Source organism: Lissotriton vulgaris, unplaced genomic scaffold, assembly GCF_964263255.1.
Source record: "Lissotriton vulgaris unplaced genomic scaffold, aLisVul1.2 SCAFFOLD_2360, whole genome shotgun sequence".
NCBI lineage: Eukaryota > Metazoa > Chordata > Amphibia > Caudata > Salamandridae > Lissotriton > Lissotriton vulgaris.
The window spans coordinates 208,686-222,523 of record NW_028254721.1 but is presented as its reverse complement, the minus strand read 5'-3'; the positions used below and the strand labels follow the sequence as shown (position 1 = coordinate 222,523).

Genomic DNA, 13,838 nt, shown 5'->3' with positions numbered 1-13,838 from the left:
ATGGCTTGCAGACTGGCCTGGATGGCAGCGAACGATTTCTCCACCGCCGAGGGCCCTTGGGAAGCTGACTCCAGCTCCGAGTCAGAGGCCGTACTTTGGTTAGCTATGCCACCCTTGCGCAACTCGAAGGTGAGGCGCGGTTGATTCTTTTCCGGCTTCCCCATCCTGCACGTCTTCCTCAACAAGAATTAGTGCCAGTAACTCCGAAAATGCCACCCGTTGCACACACCAGGGTCCCACTTATAAACTGCACAGGCGGAGTAAAGATATAGTAAGCCAGGCAACTACTTCAAGTCCCCCGTCAGCAGGTCTGCGCCACCAGAAGTCTCAAGAAATCTGTGCCCAGGGAACACAGGCAGAATACGCGGGCAACTCACACAGGGTAAGTCAATTGGGTAATGCGGGTCCGCGCTCTATCAAAATGGTCCCTTCAGCCGAATGCACCTCAAGGCCTCCGCAGCTTTACTCCCAAGCGGCGAACGAGTGGCGAACGAGTGGCACATACCGCAGCTCTCCGGGCGTGCCCCAATAGAAGAGCACCAGGGGGGACACAGCAAGGGGAACTCACAGTAAAGGAGCCAACGCACTCTCCACACACTAATAAAATGCACTGGCCCAGGAGCCGCCGGTAATCAATCAGCCCCAGCCAGTCCGGACCAGGAAATCACTATTTCACTCCGCACAGTTCTCTCCCGCCGCCATCACAGGCAGGCAAGCCCGCTATAGGCGAAGAAGCGCACACTCACCATCACCCAATTAGCAGCTCAGATGCTGGTATAAGGATATTCCACGGTGCGCCTCAGTAAAGGGTGACAGCTCCGACGCGGTTGTGACGCGTGCAGCCTGCTCGCGTCTTGGTCTATAATCAAGTGCCGGCCGCTTGTGTGTCTCCGCAGCCCAGCACGCTCAGCGGGTTCCTAGGTCAGCCGGCTTGACAGTCCATGCTACACCATCGAGCCACTTCGCTACTGTCCAGGCACCGCTGTGATCTGCATGGACTCCGCCGCGCTCTAGGCAGATTCAAGCACCTACAATCCGCAACCACTGGCAGATAACAACTTTGGAGAAAGGGGCTCTCGCCGTCACGCAGCCATTATGTCCACGCAGCCAGCTCGCCTCTCCGCCATCAGCTGCTCACTGGGGCTCCAATTGTGACCACAAACCACATCAATCGGTCGGTCGCCGCGCCAGCTACTCGGTCCCAGTAGAGAAAACAGTGGATGGCTCGGTAGAGGCAGAATAGATGAAGGATGTCAAACGGCGGCCGGCAGAGCAACACTACCGTGCCACCATCCTGTCGAAAGCCAAACCAGGCCTCCATCACAGTACTTGCATTTACTGAATTTAAATAGTATGCTTGTGCTGTGACTGCACCTGTACATTGAATTTATATGGTGATGGTGCAAAGCTCTTAACATACAATACGCAAAATAGGCATAAACAATGTATGTATTAAAAGTAAAAAACAAACACAAAAATACAGCGAAGACGAGAAGCGGCCAACAGAACTAGGGATATAGGACACAGACTGCGAGACCAAACATGGAAATGTATAAGACAGGAAAGTAAGATGGGGAGAGATGAACAGATTTATTTATTTATAAAGTTTTATATAGCACGGAAAACAATGCACATGTAAAGGAACATAAGTTAATAGGAGAGGGGCAGCCACCAAGGTAAAGCAGGTGCAAGAGTTATGAGCAGCTAATAGGAAGGGCAGTAAAGAGACTAACTTAGTAGGGAGGATAAGTCTGAAAGGTAAAAAAGGTTGTATGTTAAAGATACTGAATAGTTGAGAATGACAGGAGCAAGAGAAGAAATGCATTCAGTGAAAGCGAGAAATGTCAAAGATTATGTCTAAATTGCAGACAGAAGAGAAGTGATGGAGTAAAGAAAGAAAAGAACATGATGTGGTGCTATAGATAGCAGAAAGCAATACAAAAACAATCATGTGTTTGCTTGATTTAAAGTGTGCTGAGACAGCCATTGTCAAAATGTGAAAAGGCACAAAGAAATGGAATTGTGGAGCAGAGAGGAAGAAGAAGAAAATGATTAATTGTCAGAAAAAGGACACAAAAGATAGAAGGAAAAATATGTAAAGGTAAAGGCATAATAAGGAAAACAGGCAGCAGAGTGCCAGTGGTATATCTTTGAGGGACACCAAATCAGCGGAGTAGGAAGAGGAGAAAACCTGACCAAGAAAGGGTACGTGAAGTGTAAAGCGTGAAAGAGAAGAAATACCCTAAGTAAAAGCTTTGGCAGTGACACCAACAGAAGGTTGGATGGAAAAGAACTCAATGATCAAAGTTTTTTCAAGGGTGTCAAAGAAATTCAGAAAGAAAGGGAAAAGTTAGAAGGAGGAGAAAAAAGTAGGTAAGTAAATAACAGATGAAGGTGATTTTAGTCATGTACCAGGAGAGAAACCGGCCGAAAAAGAATGGAGTGAGTCAAAATCGGATGAAGGCTGATTGGAACAACCTGCACCAGAGGGATAGAAAGAAAGGGAAGAAGGGACATGGGACAGAACTTTACAGGAGAGAACGGGTTTGATGGGGTTACTTAAGAAAAGAAGAAGAATGGAATGTTTAATTAATCTGAAAGGATGCCCCTGGAAAGTCATGATGAAAAGTTGAGTAGATTTAGAGTAGTATGATAAAATCAGAGCCAAAAAGAGTGAAAAAAATAAAATAAAAACATGAGCAATTGAGAACGATGTTGTGAGAAGTTGGCCCGATATGTGATGTCCACTATAGTGGGCACCCTGTAACAGTCCAAACAACCCTTATGGTGATGGTGTAAAGTCAACCTTATAGACCAGCTATCCTAGTGGTAGCATGGACAAAGCAGTCTTAGGCTAATACTTCAGAGAGCATGTTCAGCAAATTGTTTTACCAATAATAACCCCTTGAATACCAAATGAAAGGACACCACACAAGATATATATCAAATATATATGTATTTATTACTAACACAACCCCTCTACACTCTTTATGAGGGCAGAGTTTGAGATACAGCATAAGTGACTCAATAAGCATACTATAAGTTGCACAAATACAATTCTGCCCTAGGGGCCTCACGAACCATATACTAAGTAAGTGGTATAAGAATCACTTCAGAACAGGTGAATAGGCCTAGGGAATCGCTGGGACTACACTGAACAACCAAAGGTTAGGAAGTAGGAGTCCCACAGGATGCGTGTGCAGTGTCTAAACACACACACGGGTTCTCGTAGACTTTCAATAGGAACGTAAAGTTTACAAAGTAGTTGATTTCGGGCATTTCCGGATGGACTACGGGCAAACCCAGTTAAAGTAGGACACTTGGATAGTTATTACCCACGGGAGCACCGGAGTACTCGAGTTACCTCACCCAGGGAAGCCGGGTGCATAGGTGTTCTTTCGTGTCGGGTTTCGTCGTCGAATCCTATGGAGAACTGCACAAAGATGCTGCAGGCAACCAGGAGGAAGATGTCCGGTTGGATTCAAGGATGGATCCAAGCAGTGAAGAACCTGAAAGCAGAGGTGACAAGAGTCTGGATCACTAGCCAGTGACCAGGAAGGAACCAGGAAGGAACCAGGCGATGTCGAGCTGCAAACAGGTGAAGAGGCGAAGCTTGTCTCTGCAGCCACGTGGACCAGGAGGCGTCGACGACGACCAGGAGCTGGATACGGACTGTCCCATGAAGGATCTCGCTGTTGGCGGTGTCGGCTTCCGGATTGGAGTCAACAAGCCTTGGCAAAGGCAACCCACGTAGGAAGGGAAGATCGGCTTCTGTTCAGACCAGCAAGGTCTGAGGAGCTTCCCCTTTACAAGAAAGCAGGAGCCAGCCCGGAGCAACCAGGCAAGTGGTGTTGTTTCGTAAAGATGCCTTCAGGAGGGCTGTTAGCCATAGGGCTAGGAACCGTGAAGACGCTTCGAGGAGAAATGCAAGAGTGGGCCCTACGCGGCACGTGTGGAGGGCTGAGCTTCGGTGCACTTACGGCTCGGGGTTTGGACTTCTCAGGGTCCAATGCACAACTTCGAGGACGCCTCGGAAGCTGCACAGTTAGCAAAAAGCAGGTAGTCTGGTCCCACGTCTCTCGTGTCAGCCACGGGTCTCAGCTTTGCTGTGGATGTGGGTAGGGATCAGGGAAGTCTGGAAGTCCAGAGGCTGCGTCGCTAAGTCTTCGGGCTCCGGCGGGAGCGTCGACAAAGCAAACCAGCAAATCACTGTTGGTGCCTGTTTGCACAGGGTGGTCACTCCTTGACCACAAGAGAGATTCTTCAGTCTTCTAGTTGCAGTAGAATGTCGAAGGTCCAGAGTTTCGTTTCAGAGTTTCAGTTCAGGATAATCTAAAGTCTCTAGACTCAGCTCCTAGCTTTATACCAATCTAAGGGGCTGGATTACCTGCTAGGTCCTTCTTATGGGTGGAACCTGGGAAGGGGGTGGTTACACCCCTTTCCCTTTGTCCAGTTTCGCACCAGAGCTGGGGTTGGAGTGCCCCAGCAACTGGTTTGAACCGGCTATGCATGGAGCACCTTGTGTGCCCCAGGTAGCGTCTCATTTCATTCAACCCTCCCTCCCCCATTACACTATAGCCTGTCTGAGGAGGTGCTAGCACCTCCCAAGGCAGGACATCTATTGTCCAGGCCTCCCTCGCTGGAAGGGCTCCCAGCTGCAGGAGGTCAGTCCTGTGTCTGTGGCAGCAGCATCCATTTTGTGATGCTGAGGCTCTGTCCAACTTTAACCGGGTAAAGCTACAACTACATGTCTTATCCCTCTAGAAGGGTGGAATGCTCCCCTCGCCGCCAGGAGTGGCAGGGAGGGGGGGGTAGTATTCCAAAGCATATGACACCTTACACAACATGTTTTGATACAGCCAAACCAAAGTTGGCATTAACCCCGAGGATTATAATGCACTTAAGAGTATATGGTATGGCTATATCATAGAACAGCTATAAGGACATGGTTCCAAAAGCTTCAGACAGGCTCAGCTCATGCTAGAGCACCATCTCACATAAAACCAAGCACTCTGCCTTCAGGATTGTTAAGGCCTGCCATAGGAGTGACTTATAGGCATATATTTGTCTATATATAAGGTTAGCTATAGGAATACTATATCTAATCAAGGGGTGATTACACGACCTTGTCCCAGCTGAGTGATCAGCCAGTTGTGTCAATGTGGATGGCCAGCCATAATACATGCTGCAGCCCCTGGTAGGCCTTGGATGCACCTATGCCCTGGGTACCTATGGTACACTAAACAGGGGCTCATAAGGTGACCCAATATCCAATTGGAGAGGTACCTAAAGTACATGGAGTCAATTTTACAGTGAGAGCAGATAGTTGACCTGGGATCCTGCTAATCAGGGCCCCAGGCTAAGTCGAAAACCAGCTAAACACTAGGCAAAAAGTTGAGGTAACCATGTAGTCCGATATCAACCTTCCTACAGTGGTGAGGAAAAAAGTTGCACATTTTAGAGGTACAGAAAATAGCCATGTCCGAAGCATAAGTTAATAGCAAGGGGTGATAATAATACCAGCTGGCTACCGGAAGCAAAGAATTGCATGGCATGTGTAGAGAAGATGAAATTGAGACAGGATGTTTATTTTAAAACTAATTTGGCACAATAAAGTGCACAGCGACAGAATTGGAGAGTGGGTGTGATCCAAAACTGGGGAGTAATATGAAAGTGAGTCAATGAAGATAGTGGATACTGGGGAGCCATTGCACTTAAAAAGGTGTGGCACACATTTATCTTGGATGTCTCTAGTAGGCAGACACAAAAGGATACTAACAGAATCTGAAGCTAGGCCTAGCCTCCGACACTGCTTAATAGCCCTCCCCATCTTGTCTACCTTCGGAACAGTGCCCTTACTCTTCTTTCTTTAGGTCACATTACTGCAGTTTCCGCATCAAAGCTCAAGGGATGCAATCAGCTACCTGGAATGCAGTAGGAATATACGTTTGACATATATTAAAGGGACATATTCCACAGAATAACCACACTGTGCCTGAAGAGACTCAAACAGTACTTTTGAATGCAAGTATGAGACTATTTACATTGTTGTGCTCAGCCAGTAGCCAGTGTGATTTCTAAAACACTGCAATTTGATCTTCACAGCTTACTCAAAGAGGAATCAAACTTTAATGTATGTAATGGAAGGCTCAAGTGCTCACTTTGACCAAACCTTTAACTACACTTAATCCTATAAAAGACAATTCAAATGATACGACAACCAATATTTGAACCTGTTACCAAGTGAGAAAAACATGCTCTCCAATCATGCATTCTGGGGATGAATGAAATAGGGGGAAAAAAAATAGCATGAACCACAATTTAGCGGAGAGGCTTGCCTTCCCCAAACTTAGCACCTCACTCAACTTACACTCACTATAATCCCAGATAATTGATAACCAGTCAACAAGTAACACCTGAAGAACCACCCAATGTTGCCTGACATCATCTGACTACACTCGCAGAGCCTTTTCCAATACACGATTTTGCAGATGAGGTGGTTATCCTGGTAGAAGGGTACCCATATTCGAGATAGTCAAGCTGGTAGTCTGAGAGAATCGAACCCCTCAACTTTCAGAAAACTTTACCGGCTAACAATTAAGCTCCTCTGCTTCCACCCATTCACATTTCAACCCTAGCTGATAGTAAATAGTAATTGTTAACTCATTCCGGTAGCCCAAACTCCAGAAATGCTTCACTTTCACTTCCTAAACATATTCCCTGTGCTCTTTCAAAAAAAAATTGCCAATATCTAACTCGAAATAAAAAAAATTGAGACACTTATTTTGCGTACTTGTGGGTTTTTGTTGAAAATACTTCTCAATCTATGATCAACAATATTGTGGATCATTTTATTTTCCTTTAGAAATAATACAGATATATTTTTTTCGTATGGGAACACAGTCTTTTATGTTAATATTAGACCTTGAGTTCCTTACAGGATTACTGGGTATACATGTATAGTTTGGATCTCTGCACAATAAACAGACAGGATTAGACAGCACCACCAGGAGCTATAGTGGTCAACACACCGAAAACTGTCAAGTTTGAAGCAGTAATTCTATCAGTTTGTAACCTGAAGAGAAAATCAAATTAGGTTCAAATTAGATTCTTACCTACGTTACTGACAAAGCAAAAACATGATTCTTTTGCTTATTCTGGTTATGTCCAAACCCACATTTTGTCCCAAAGGTCTTGATCAGGTTCTTGTAGGACCTGTATTGAGAAGCAAAATGGTATGCTTTTTTATAGACAGTAATAAAGCAATTTGGGTATCAGTGGGCTTTACATTTCAGGAGTGATTTGCAAAATACATAAACAATGTTCATAACCAGGTATATAATTGAATATTTATGCAAAGACATGCTTTAAAAAGATTTAATAAGCTTATAAATCAGTCAAGAAATTAAGATAAGGTTTCCAAATGAGTGGAATATTAACAGATACAGTTGGTCGAAATCAAATATAAAATAGAAATTTGTTTAACATTTAAAGACTTTCAGTGATATACGTTACGTATATATTCCAATTGATAACATGTGATAAATGGATAGTTTATAAACACATTTTGCATAAATAATGTATATTCTTAGTTACTCAGATACATAATTGTGTAGGTTATTGATAGAGAAAATCTCATTGCTAAACCTCCGGGCATCTAAGTTGCAGTATACATTTACCTCTGTGGGACTGGTACTGGCGAAACACAGTATTGCTGTTTACTGGATCTGCTCACAGCCCCTTAAACTGAATCCTAGGTGGAGACAGATGTCCAGGAATAGGCAATCAAAGAACAGATCTGCATGAAAATAGTTAGGACAGATAATAAGAAGTTACACATCTGGTCTGATTACGAAGTGAAAAGAAGTTGGGGGGCGGGGGGTGGCTGTTTTGGGGATTCAGCAAAGTAATGCACAATGTGGGGTTTTCCATCCTATGGCTTCTCATCTACCACTTGTACTTTATGGATGTAACTTATACTCATATTCATGAATCATTCACTGCACATTGCCGCTGTTATGTGTGGATTTTGTTCTATGATAAACTCACACAAAGTTGTACATAAACAAAAAAGATAGATTTTTATGTATGTGGCTAATATGGGCAACAGAAATTTGTGGGTTCTGCCACATGTTTAGGAACTTTGCCTACCTGCCACATCTCTTCCTGCTACCGGTCTGAGGGGACCACAACTCTTGTGCCTGCCCTCGCATCCCCCCTGCTGCCAGCTATTTCCAACGCGAGCAGAGGACTACAAGCCCCAGCGCTCCCTGCGTGGCGCTTCCAACTCGCGTCACAGGGAAGCGCCAGGTCACGCTTGAAAATCGTTCAAGGGACGCACGCGGGCGTGCACGGGCCAAGGGCGGGGGCACGTCTGCGCCCGTCCGCGACTGTTTAAGACTGGACTTGGCCATCCCTCTAAGACCCATTATATATACTTCTTTGGGGTAAGCAAACTGTGGTTTAATTTTAGGTGGACGAAAGGAGTAAAAGGCTAAGCTTTATTTGTTGTATTGTACCAGTTACTATAACAGTTACCATTCCATTATTATTTTTACTATTGTGGGTGCATTTCTTATAATAAGTTCTAAACCAACTATGAGCAAGCTGAAGGGTGCTGCAGGCACCCTTGATGCCTTTATAATAAGAGCGGAATCCCTTTTGACAAAATTGAACTAGCAGAGAGAAGATTGTCACTCGATCCATCTAGGCTGCCGACATACAGACAATCTAGCTCACCAGCATCAACTAACATAATGCAACCAAAGATAAGAGGTCGAATTTCAATTTCCCCAATTGACCAAAATAGTCCTGTAGCAGAATCTACACCAAGTATCCTGGTGCCCCCTAAATTAAATGGAACCAGGACACCTGGTATATCAACAAGGCTAAGAGTCCCAAAACAGGTGGGAATGTCAAAAGGGAAATCAAAGCAGGTGCAGAGGGAAAAAAAAAATCGTGAGAAAAAATAAAGCAAGGGGAATAGCTAGTACAACTAAAGGGAACATAGTTGACCAAGAAAGTGAGGTGACTTTATGTGAGACTGTTGGTACACAAACTGAGATTGATTACCCTCCTTGTTCAGCTTCATCTAACGAGGACGTTGGGGCAATTGAACAAAATGTAGTGGATATTTTAAAAACTGCACTAAGTTACATGCAGACCCAAATTAATGATTGTATGGGCTCTAAACTGAGGGCATTGGATAGTAAATAGATCAGTTAAATCTGGCTATAGATCAACTAGGCACCTGAATTGGGGATGGTAACAAATCCCTTAAGGAAGGGACAAAACTAATAGTCTAATCCAAAAATGCACTCACAAGTAGTAAGAATGTTAGTCGTGTTTAACAGTTTCCAAAACAAGCTAGAATTGACACAGTAAAAAGTGGTGAAACCGCGGGGTGCAGAGTAGAATCAAGAGACGTGGGTAACGAGCATAGGAACAGTGATCCCCGAATTGAAGCAAATGCAGATCATTTAAATAGGGGCAGTACCAGGGTGTCAGTGTACAGCCCAAGAGGGACTGACTTAATTCCAAATGTGGATGTTTTAAAACGACCTCCTGCTGCTTGTCCATACGTTTTGATATTAGCCGGTGTCCCATCTCTGCAAAGGGAACAAAAAGAATCCTGGCAAAATCTTAGGAATACATCTGTGGATTGGTTATCTAAATTCAAAAAATGTAACCCCCGAAAAATGAATGACATAATAATGGTTCATAGAGTAGGGTGGGTGGGTGATTCTCCAAAAGACATACAAGGAGACTGCATTGTTATAAATTTTAGGCATCCTTATATGGTACGTAATTTGTTGACAGCACATGAGGAGACATTGGTACAGAGCACCGGCATCCATGCTCTACCTTTGGGTTATTTTTATAGACCAGTCAAGAATACTGGCTTTGACTAGGACTACTTTCTATGCCTACCCATGGCAAACAGATATTGAGAATTAACTTCTTTGGAGGCTGTTGATTGACTACAATCCACAGAAACTCCAAAGAAAATACAACCGCAACATTTGAAGAGAGTGAGCCAAGGGAACAAACCTATGCCCGGATTATTAAGATCCAAGGCGATATAAAAGAACTAAAGGATAGGGATCTTGGAGGAAATGGATTTGGAATCCAGTCTGTCATACCGAGGCCGACAGATGAAGTTCCATTGGTAAAAGGGTTCTTCAAAGTAATTTCTAATCAACCAGTTGAACCCAAGGTATCCACGAGAGTGAGTAATTCACTAGAGCCAAGTCTTATCTCATGGAATATAGCGGGACTTGCCAGGAATGTTAGTGATCCAGATTGGTATGAATATATCGAAAAAAGCTATATCTGTTTTCTACAGGCGACTTGGGCCTTAGAGGCCCCACACAGAATAGGGTATAAACATTTCATGTGGATACAATTCCATCAGCAAGAGGGAGGCCCTCGGGAGGGCTTGTGATATGGGTAAAAGTAACCCTTGACATCGGAATTACCCAATTGTGCACAAACTCACATGATCTACTTGGAGTGAAAATAACAAACAAGGATAGAAGGGTGCTCCACCTATTCAATGTTTACAACAGACCCGGCCCAGCCTCGAAAGAGTCACCGATAATAGATCAGTTGGACTCTATATTAAATCTATTAGATGTAAAAACAGGCATTATAAAAGGTGGTGATCTAAATAGTAACTATGGACCTATTATAGGGCTTGCTACAATTTTTGAAGAAGAAGATAGTGCTAATAACATTCCCATACTGGATAACACTAACACAGTACCGTGTACAGTGTTAGCGGTTCAGATTATGAGGTTGACAGTTGAGTATGGTCTGAGAGCATGTAATGGTCGCCTACCTTCAGACACACCAAAGGCCCATACATTCTGTAGGGGTAATGCTCGGAGCAAAATCGATTATATAATGATATCACTAGATGTTTGGTTGTACATAATAGATTTTAAAGTAATTCTGAGGATAGAGAGCGACCATCGTCCGCCCTATTTGTCGTTCCATGGTCGACTTCTCCCCGCTACAATGCAGAACAATGAGACAGTAGATATGAGCTCCGATGATATCATAGTCAGTAATAACCGTTGTTCCCTAAAATGGGAACATATTTTAGGTCATGGCGAGATTTTGGCAAATATTTATAAAATATTTGCTGAAACCTTTAACATACATTTAACCTCCCCTTTAGGGGGAGATACATTCCTAGAATTACACAAGCATTTTTGATAGAATTGGTTCCGTTGGTAACCAAAATGGCAAAAAAGACTAGTGGAGATGTAAAATCCCTTAGCAGTGGAGGAAACTCTTGGTATGACAAGGAGTGCCGCCAAGTCAGAATTATTACAACCCATAAAAAAGGGTAATAGCACTAATATAAAAGATGCTAGGCTTAAGTATAGAAAAACATTGAAAAAGGTGAAGTTATCATGGGACGATGAAATTTGGTCCGAACTGCTTATGGCCGCAAACAATAAGGACACAATGGGCTTCTGGAGGCTTGTGGCCAAAGGAAATAAAACAGGGAAGGAAGTAAAAGACATCTATCTCGATACAGCTACTTGGGTTGATCACTTTAGAAGGCTGTTTGAAGCACCAGAGAGTGGTAGGGCCTTATCTAACGATGAGCTATTAATTAGTCCAAGCAAAGGAAAGTTCGTTTTTGATTTACATGAAACTATATTGGCTATCAATCTAGTTAAATCAGGGAAAGCGCCCGGACCGGACAAAATCCCAGGAGATCTATTCAAGCACTAAATCAGTGTATGGGGCCCCTACATTAACCACTTATGTAATGCCATAGTAGCGGGCGCAGAAATCCCATAAACATGGAAAGGGGCAGACATTTTTAAAAAGGGCAATCGTTATGGCCCAGTAAACTATCGCCCAATCAGTTTAATTGATATTTTACAAAAAAAAATTGCACGGCACATTTTAAATCGTATAAACACGTGGACTGAGGAAAACAATATTTTTTCAAAATTTCAAGCAGGGTTCAGACTTAAGACCAGTACCATAGATCAGGTCTTTAGTTGTTTATGTTGGAAATACGTAGACTTAAGAAAGGGACATTTATACGTAGCCGTTGTAGATCTTAAGGCTGCACTTGATCTAATCCCCAGGGGTTTATTATGGAAGTCATTGAGATGCCAGCTAACCTTCTTGAACAGATCAGATGAGGACCAAGGGGCGAACTAACAGGAAAACACACAAGATGATGGACGTAATGTTGCACAATGGCAAAACATTCACCCCCAGTTACAGATCTGGGTTTAATCCATCGTTTGGGATAAGTCCCTCATGCATTTGATTGTGGTCCCTGAACCCACCTTGTCCAGAGATGTCCTACTGTCTATGCTTCAAGTACTTGGGGGAATGTCATTGTGGACCCCCACCTTTTTTACCATTCTAATTTGGTCCCTATCCTAGAACGCTTTCTAGTCCAACACTGTAGGGAATTGCCGCTCTCCCTCATGGGAGGGGCGGCAATGTTCAAGATGAGGACACTGCCCCGGGATGCTTTACGCACTCCAAAATACTCCATATTGTATATCCGTGGAATTTTTCCATAAGACGGAGTCTCTTCTCCGTCTTCTTCTATGAACACGAATCCCCCACATATAGCCCTACCGAAATAGATGCGAGGAGTGTATGATGGTGGGACTGGACTCTCAGATATAGGAAAGTACAACTGGGCCACGCAACTGATGGTGGTTAATGACTGGGGGTTTGCAGCCTGGGAGGACCCAGTGTTTAGACGAGAGAGATTCTCGATTGATGGGAGTTCCAGGGGTGGGTGGGTGTATGTATGTATGTATTAACAGCAAAAAGTCAAACAGCAGACCAAGGTTAAGCACATCAAATCCATATGTTCAGTCAATTTACAGGTGGTGCAATCACTTCCAGCACCCGCCGTCCGTGGGTGCAGATAATAGCGAAAGCGATCAAGAGTAAGGAAGGTGCACTCGATGTGGAGTCAATCAATCAGGCCAATATTCGTTCCAAAATTACTTCTTTTATTACGTTAGTCATAAAACCTGGCACACAGCCAATGGGTTTCATTCCCAGAGCCAGAAGGAACATCGTCAGGGCTCAGAGACCTCCTGCTTAGGAATAAGCATAAGGAGAAGGTATATAATTCCAAAACGCGATAACTTTCAAATCAAAAGTGGGCAAATATAGTGAGATCTCAGATCAAAAAATAGGCCTACGATTCCTAGTTTCAAATATATATAACAAAACACGAGTCCAAAGGTGGCTCCTTCTCCAAAGAGCTTCTTAATAAATGGTTCCTGATGTGTGGCCTTTACGGAGCAAGAGGTACAAGACTCTGCATGATAACTGGCATATCGGATATAATTGGCATGCCGGTTATCATCACAAAACTTTGAAATGTAGAGTATACCACGGAAATGTATGTACGAATCCCATATTTGAAAATACAGCCAAATGTGCAATTCAGAAGGAGGGATGGGAAGAAGGTAGGTAGAAAGAAGAGGCTATGTGATTGGAGGACGGTGGAGGGTGACGGGTAAAGGGGAGCGCTAAGCTGAGGTGAAGAGTGTGTGGCTGGTGCGAAGGAGCAGAGATGTAGATACAAGAGTGGGAGGCAAAAGAGGGAGGGAGAGGAGGATGGGTGGAAGTTACTGAGGAGGGTCGAGAGATGCGTAGAAGCACCAAGAGAATAGAGCGCGAGTGACAGACCGAAGCAAGGCTGTGAGACGAGGGAGAGGGTGGGGCACTACGCTGAAGGAAGAACAGAGGCCCACGAGGAGGTGCAAGAAGGCAGAAGGAGAAAGGGACTGGAAGAAAGGAGCAGAGAGAAGACCATGGGAAGAAACTGACCA

General features: G+C 44.0%; 1 protein-coding gene across 3 annotated transcripts in view; it reads right to left on the bottom strand.

Moving 5' to 3' along the window:
- The window catches only part of LOC147659452 (glomulin-like), a 182,275-nt gene that overhangs the window by 153,801 nt on the left and 14,636 nt on the right, over positions 1–13,838 (bottom strand). For 2 of the 3 annotated variants that reach the window (XM_086951748.1, XM_086951749.1), the window contains exons 2-3: positions 7,680–7,798; positions 7,116–7,215 (exon numbers count right to left, since the gene is read on the bottom strand). The gene's annotated coding sequence lies outside the window, so the exon portion shown is untranslated. The remainder of the gene's footprint in view (positions 1–7,115; positions 7,216–7,679; positions 7,799–13,838) is intronic. The other variant, XM_086951750.1, reaches the window with a different exon arrangement.